Source organism: Sminthopsis crassicaudata, chromosome 2 (genome assembly GCF_048593235.1).
Source record: "Sminthopsis crassicaudata isolate SCR6 chromosome 2, ASM4859323v1, whole genome shotgun sequence".
NCBI lineage: Eukaryota > Metazoa > Chordata > Mammalia > Dasyuromorphia > Dasyuridae > Sminthopsis > Sminthopsis crassicaudata.
Genome location: NC_133618.1, coordinates 391,975,633 through 391,984,148, shown reverse-complemented (window position 1 = coordinate 391,984,148; position 8,516 = coordinate 391,975,633).

Here is an 8,516-nt window from a genome sequence, read left to right as displayed (position 1 = left end):
AGAGTCAAGAAAACAATATACACAGTAACTACAATAAAAATGGAACAAATAACTACATGTCAAAAAATCAGAAATAAATGTCACAATATTATAAAGAAAAAGGATTAAAAGTGATATGATACCCCCTACTTACCCTTTTGTGGAGGTGGGAAGTTCATAGGTGTTATTTCATGTGTTTTTCATCTTTTCCAATACATTGATCAGTTTTGCTGATTTTTCCCTCTCTAAAAAGTATTATTTGTCATATAGATTTGCTCTTAGGAAATGGGGTGGAAGTTTAGGATAACTTTGATGATGTAAGAAACAGAAAATATCAGTAAAAAAACTTTTGGTGTCACAACTTTTGAAGAATGTGCTAACCCAGACCTGCATGCCACAAAGGTAATCAACCCTTTTCTAGCTTTCCTTTAATCATTCCCACAGCCACACCTACCTTCTTCAAAAGGTATTATCTGGAAGCTTTAATGTCCCCCACAAGATTTCTTGCTCACTGTTTTTAAATCAAAGTTTCTCAGCCTGCCTGCATAATACAAGTGAATTATATTCTCTTCCCTGCACTTGAGCAATCTCTCTCTGTTTCTGTGTGTTTGTTTTTCTCTCTTTCTTTTTTCTGTGTGTATGTGTTTGTGTCTCTTTATGTTTATCTCTCTCTCCTCCTTTTCCCTCTCCCTCTCTTCTATCAAGTCTTTTTGAGAATGGGAAAAAACATCAATACCTTTTTCCATTCACAGTGCCAACTCCTATTATTCTTTCCCTTCTCAGTGCCCCACCTCTAATAATTAGTACCACACCACCCAACTTACCTTGAGAGTCAGAGAAGCCTCAGGATGGCATTAGCAATGGAAGAAGGTCCTTTCAAAACACCAAGGAGGAACAACTCAAACATCCATAGATATCAGTGCTATTCCAACAATAAAAGCTCTTAATTCCATTAATTGTAGAGCTAGATGGGGTTTGAATTGTGGTAGGCCTTGGATATAAGGAGTTTAAACTTCATTTTATAGCCAATGGGCTATTCTTAAAAGTTTTTAAATAGGAAAAAAAAAACATGGCTAAGGTGGTGATAGTGTGTGAATGTGTATATGTGTGTTGGCAGGCAACACTACTAAATAGGATAGATTGAATTTTTCAGAAAGAGAAGGAAATAGGGTTTTTAGAAGGAAACAGAAAGTTCAGGGGAAGGAAAACCTTTTAAGCAACTAGATATGTTATGCCATACAATGAGATCATGACTGTAATTCATTGGGAAGAAAGCTCTATTTAGAATCAAGGTGTGCTTATCATTATTACTCCAACTGCCCCACCAGGGAAATAGTGACACACTTATTGTCTAAACCAATTGAAAACAATTGTGGACAAAAAGTATCTTGTAAAATTTGATAATGCCCTAAAAGAAGCTTAGTAACTCTCTCTTCCCTATAGTTTTCAATAGCCTGAGTTATTAAAAGACATGGTCTGTGGAGTCCAACAGATTACCACATTTCCCAGTGGAGAGGAGCGCCTCTCAGAACAGGTTTACTTTACAGTCATGGGGATCTGTTTACTGTTAAACTTATTACACTGTGGGCAGTTTGGAAACAGCAGCAATTCATCTATTTAAGTTTCCAAAATGTTATGGTTCTGACCACCTCCTGTTCTATGCAATGGAAATAAAGAGTGAAGAAAGGAAAACTAGGATGGTTTCTAGTGTGTGGCATCTGAGTAGTTAGAGTTAGAATTAGGATGTCATAAGGACTGGAGTGAATAATAGCCAAGTAAGAGTCAAGGAAAGAAGAAAAAAAGGGACATTTTAAGAGCTCTATGCTGTTCCTTGCTCCTTAGTTACTACACGGGGTCCTATGTTCATCAATTCAGGATGAAGAGGATATAGCTAACAACAAATACATAATTGACACCAGCATCCAAAATCTAACTAGCAACTTAACAAGAGCTTCAAAACACACACACACACACACACACACACACACACACACACACACACACACACACACACACACACACACCTTTGGCTGGCTGAAGATTCAAATGTATAAAAATATTGGGGGGGGGAGAAACCTGTACCATATGATTTCTCACCTCCACTTTCACCTTAGGTTCCATAATCTCCTAAGGGAAGATCTATGAAAAGTAATAGTGTTCATAAATTGTTAAATAAGACACAGGAGGGGCAAACACAAGTCTTAAGTACATGACTCAGGCCTCAAGGAAACCGGCAGAGCCCTGGAGAAGCAATCAAGAGAAAGCAATGTTTAACTGGCGTAAGGCAATCCAGTAAGAATTTATTAGAACTATTGGTCAGAATTAAGCTCTTCTTCAAAAAAAAGTATATAACATATTATAAATTCCATGTATCCTGGCAAATGAACCAAGATGTAGTAGGAAGGTTATCTACTTATCATTATATAAGAACATTTTTTTCTAATTCAGATTCCTTTCATCCACTGAAGAGAATTATCTGATGAACTCAACAATCTTAGAAAAAAACATGCAAAGACTTGCATGAAATAATGAAAAGTGAAATGAACAGAATCAAAAGAACATTGTATACAGTAACAGCAATATTGTTTTAAGAACAACTTTGAGCGAATATTTTGACTATTATAAATAGCCAAAATAACTGTAAAAGGACATATGAAGAAAAATGGTATCTGTATTCATAAAAAGAACTGATGAATAAAAGTGTATGTGTGTGTATTTGTCTGTGTATATGTCTTTGTGTGTGTATATGTGTGTGTGTGTGTATGTCTGTGTATGTGCCTATTTATATCTAATGGTAGCAATATCTATAAAAGGGTGGGAGAAGAGTAGGAAAAAAGGAGAAAAAATGTACTTCATAATTTTGTTGTATATTTGAAAGGAATAGAAGTTGTGCATAGCAGATTTGCAGTTTCTTGTACCATCATCTATTTTATTGTACTATGTTATGGTAATAACTATGTATGGTAGTAATACGAGAGGTATTACGAGGAACCTAAAGAAGTTAAGTGGTATAGCAGATAAAATAAGAAACTTGGAATCAAAAAGAAATCTAAGTTCAAAGCTCACCTTGGACACTTACTATCTAAGACCCTGGACAAATCACCTAACTCTCAAAAATATAACTTTTTATCAATAAAAGGGGGGTGATAATAGTGCCTATCTTTTAGAATTGTTATGAGAATCAAATGTATGGTATAATATATATATATATGTGTATATATATATATATATATATATATATATATATATATATACATATATATATATATATAGACCTTTGCAAAAGTTGAAGCAACATAGAAATGCTTGCTATTATTGTTCACTGCAGAAGACAGGAGGAGACAGAGCAAAGTAAAAGAAAATCAGTCATCCAAGGACCATAATAACCATCTAAACTGCAAATAATCTGAATGCTTAAGGAGAAAGAAAGAATCTGAGTGCTTCCATTTCCAACATTCAAATTTTTAATGTCTACTCAGATACTAATCTTCTGTGACTCTCTGAGTATAAGATGGAATTAATTGTCATGGATGAGTGCTTTTTCAAATTTCTATAGTGACCTATCAACATCTGGTGGGGATAGAACTTAAAGTGGGTAAGAATAGAGAATATTATTGACTACTTCCTTAACATGCTACAAGAAAGCCAGGGATCCATCATGATGGTCTACTACTTACTAACCATGTAATCTAAAATAAAATACTGTCTCAATAAAGTTATAAAATAGGAATGATAAAATAAACAAATTATAAGGCTTTTACTGATTCTCCCAGAACTACTTTGTATTCATTTTGCATATACTGGATGTATATTGGCTTTCCCTTGTAAAGTCTTCATTTGTTGTAGAGTCTTTCATTTCATTCCCTTGTAGAGTCTTCATTTGTTCCTTTATCTCATACTTGCTTCATCCACTGCAGACAGTTATCTGCAGAGAATGAAAAAGAAAAGCTACAAGAAACCCATCTAGAGTAAGTAGGTGGTATCTTTGTAAATCCAGCACATGGCAGAGTGATTGGAACATAATAGGTGCTCAATAAATGTGTGGTGATTGATTCTCCATTTAGCACATTCCAAGCTCTGAGGATGTTTATCCTTATTCCACTCAAAACAAATCCCAGAGTAAGGGTATATCTCCCCCTCCAGGCTCTATGTTCAACCTTAAATATCTATCTGCCCTACTAGCATGCTCTCTAGGTCCCCAGGTATTGCCATTTGACCTGTTAATGAACTTTAAAGATTCCTACCTTGCAAACCATTCTCTTACTGAACTTTTAGGACCATGAGCCCCTTTTCTCCACTCTGTAATTAAACTTCCCTATATCTGTTGCGTCCCCCATTTAAAGTATAAGGTCATTGATAATCGGAATTGTTTCACTTTATTAATTATCCCCAGCACTAAACACAATACTTAGGGAAATGCTTAGTCAATTTTCCCCCCATTCATTCAATATAAAATTAAAATTACTCACCAATCTTAAGATCTTTTCAGAATGGATCCTGGGTTCAGTCTGCCTTTCCAGATTTATTTCACATGACTCATCATCTCACTATTCTTTTCAGGGAAAGTGTAATAAAAAGAGCACTGGATTAGAAGTTGGAGCTGGGTTCAAATCCTAGCTCTAGTTCTTAGTATTTGTATGACTTTGGACAAGACAATTTATCTTTCTGGGTTCAGTTTCCTTAGTTGAAAATTAAGAGATTGGACTAATTCATCTTTGAATTTCTTCCCATTTCTAAATTTAGGATCTTCTGACTAAATTAAATAATCACTGAGGTCTCTTCCAACTGTAAGTCGATGATCCCAATATATTAGAGCCAAACCTGTTTGCCTGCTTTGCAAAACTGGAAGTGCCATCCCCCACCTTTGTCTTTTTATATAAACAATACCCCAGCACTTAAAATATCCTCCCTCTTCACCTGTACCTCTTAGAATGACTTATTTTCATCAAGGGTCAAACTCAGGGGCTCTCTTCTATGAAAGCTCTTTCTTTTCTTCCCCTACTTGTGGTCTCTTTCTCCTCAGATTACATTATCTCTACTTATACCTGTCTTATACCTAATACTTATCTTAATCAACCTCTCTTAAAAGAGGAGAAACTCCTTTTTGGGTGGGGTGGGGGGCAAGGTAAAAACAATTTACCTGGAGATAATAACAAGTAGTATATGATAGATTTGCAGTTTCATGTGCAAATATCTTCTTTTTCCTGTACTGTGCTGTGGAAATCCTTGTTTTGTTCCATAACTTGAAAATAAAATAATTTTTTTAAGGAATGAAAAGAACAATAGTAAAACAGCATATATAATAAAAAGAAATTTCAAAATATTAAAAAATGGATCATTAAAACAAAAAGAAACAACAACAGTAATTTTATTACTTGTTTCAATTTAATCTATTCTTTAAGAGAAACTGTGACAGAGGTTCATGATTTTACATAGTATCCTCTTTTTCATCTTTTGTATATTGGAATATTTGTATTTGTTGATAATAAAGTTCATAACAAAAAAGAAAAATTTTAGAAATAAACAAGAAACCTAAAAGAAAAAAGAAGAAAAGCTTAAAGGCAAGGAGCATGCTTTAATACCTTTGTCTCTCCAATGCCCAACACAGTGGCTTACAAACAGTAAAAAATTAAAAATATTTGTTGGTTGTTTTTTGTAAGCTTTAATCTATAAATAAATGTAAAGTTTTTTTAAATTGTTACTAGGCAGATGCTCCCCAAAGCAGCACATATATTACAAATTTGTGCATTAAGATATTGGAAGGAATGGTTGAAGGAGAAATATTTAAAGTTTGGATTTAAATATTATAAAACATTTTAGGATAAATTCTAGGTACAAATTTGGAATAAAGAAGATTCAACCCACTAATATAAAATTAGCTCATTATCATTTAGCTTTGATAATTTTATTTATCATTGACACAGGAAAAAACATTACAATTGGCATTATTTTATGATTTATAAAAAATAAAATAAAATAAATCTCTCATTCTTTAGGGCCAAAAGATGTTCTTTGTCTCACAATGAGGGTTTGACTAATATAATTTTTCTTAATTTATTTAATTTCTACTTGGATGATATTTTTCTGTCTTTTTCTCTCTAATAACTTAGACTTCCTGGCAATTTTATGTTGAAAATTAAAGCAATATCCTTTCTGAACTTGAATTGATTTTGTCCTAGTCTATGTTTCAGAAATAATAGCAAAGAGAAATAATGAACTCAGAAAGACCTTGAATTTCACAGATTCCTTCTTTTCTGCCTAGCTTGAAACCATTTTATGAAGTCTGTGATTTTTCTTTCCCTTTCCTCTCCATCTCCCACATTTAAAATCCCATTATTACTTTATATGATTTTCTGTTGTTGATTCCAAAAATAGATTGGTTCAAGGGCTGGTAATTAAATCATCTACTTATATTTCCTCCTTTCACTCAAAACCAGAAAAAAATTTTAGGCCCCCAAGAAAATACTTATCCAATATGTATAGTCAGATTTACTCTAGCCAAATAAAGTGGAAGATAAAGGAAGTTGTAAAGATAAGTCTGATCCAACACTTCTTTGTAGGATTCATTTGGTCCAAATTATATAAAGAATTTGCCTCCATTTTCTCTTTATCTCTCTTGTGCAGATGTAATTTTCTTCTCACAGCACAACTCTGAACATGCTCATGTAGCCTATAGTTCCATGGGCATTGTCAATTATCTAGTCATGGTTACCAAAATAAATAAACTAGAGAAACTTGAGAAGTAGAGCTAGAACAGTCCACTTTGGGAATGTGAATTATCTAAATTATTTGGTTATACAGATCTTTACTTCAATATGTATTTAGCATTTTGAAACTGAAAATTCAGCAAAAGAATAAAGAGTAGATCAAAAAGGAACCCTTTTTATAACCATTTTTTTTCTGCAAGTTCATATTTTGCTCAATGAAAATATAAATAGTTGGAATTCAATTGATTTATCTAGAACTATAGTCAATATGCAATTTTATTAATAGTTATAAATAAATAAACTATAATAAATAATAAACTATAATTTATATAAATAAAACACTATATTTTAATTTCCTTATTTCAGGAAACAGAATGAGGTGAGTACACACAATATGAAATGAGGAGACCTATATCATGTTCGATACTTTTCTGGTCATAGGCTGCATGTGTTTGAGCAAGTCATTTTCCCACTTAGTTTCCTCATCTGTCAAAAGAAGCTGACCCCATTTGGAGGTTTCATAACTTAATGTGAAGGTTGCAAAATTATGATTTATTATCAGTAAATATTTGATTTGTATATTGATTGTATATACCTCTATCTATATAAAGGGTCACATAAAAATTTCTTGGGCAAAAAGTAGAAAAAGTTTAAGAAGCTCTGAAACAGATGATCTAACAGGGTTTTTTTTTCAGTTCTCAAATCTTGTCATCTACATTTTATCTTGGCTCTGAAAATATTTCTGCTTCTCTTTTTTCATTGTTCAAACATGAACAACTCTTTGTGACCCATTTGGATTTTCTTGGCAAAGATATTAGAGTAGTTTCCTTCTCTAGCTCATTTTATAGATGAAGAAACTCAGACAAAGACGATTAAGTGACTTCTCCAGGGTCACACAGTAAGTGTCTGAAGCCAGATTTGAACTTGGAAAGATCAATCTTCCTGACTCTAAACCCAGCTGTCAAACTGCTTTTTTTGTTTTAATTCTTTTCTTATTAAACAATATGTAAAATTTCAGTAACTGAAATAATGAAAGCATAGGATCATAGAGCAATGGCTAAAAAGGATATTAAAGGAAATCTTGCTCAAATTTTAGAAAGGGGTGAAATAACATAAGAGGTAGAGGTCTACTTCTGCCATTTACTAGCAGAAAAATTATAAGACTTATCTATTACAAAACAATTAAATAATAGAATAGCCTTGAATCCAGGTCTTCTAATTCAAAATTTAAAACCTTTCCAACTTTACCTTCATTATCATTTTCGCAAGTAACAGCACTGGTAATAACAAAGTTGTCTTGACTGAATTTTTCACCTTTCCTAAGATTCCTGGGACAAAATCCTACAAAATCCCTAAAATGAAGGCTAGATGGGGTATGCTCAAGATGCTTTAATGTAAACCCAATATGATGCTTCTAAATAAAAAGGATTTTCTTTCTTTTTAATGATTACTTTGCACTAATTTTAGCACTTGAAAAAGCTGAAAATTTGACAGTCCAGTTTAGTTATTTCTCTTGTTAATTCATAATACAGAAGCACAAAAGCCAGCGTTAATTTACCCTCTTAGTGGGGTCTTTACAACTAGTCTGGAAAAATCACAATCAGCAGAGCCAAAAGGGTAGAAAAGAGTCAGAAAGTTGATTGAGCTCTTTCCAGTTTCCCTCTGAAATATGAAATCAAGCCTCTAAACAGAATTGGGAGTGATAGAACACATAAAAAGATGGAGTGAAACAATTTTTCAGGCCAGGATATTTTGGAAGGACTTCAAGAAAGGTCTGTTTCACTTAGATAAAAGGTGAGCATAGCCCAGCATAGACAGTGCCTGGTCAAG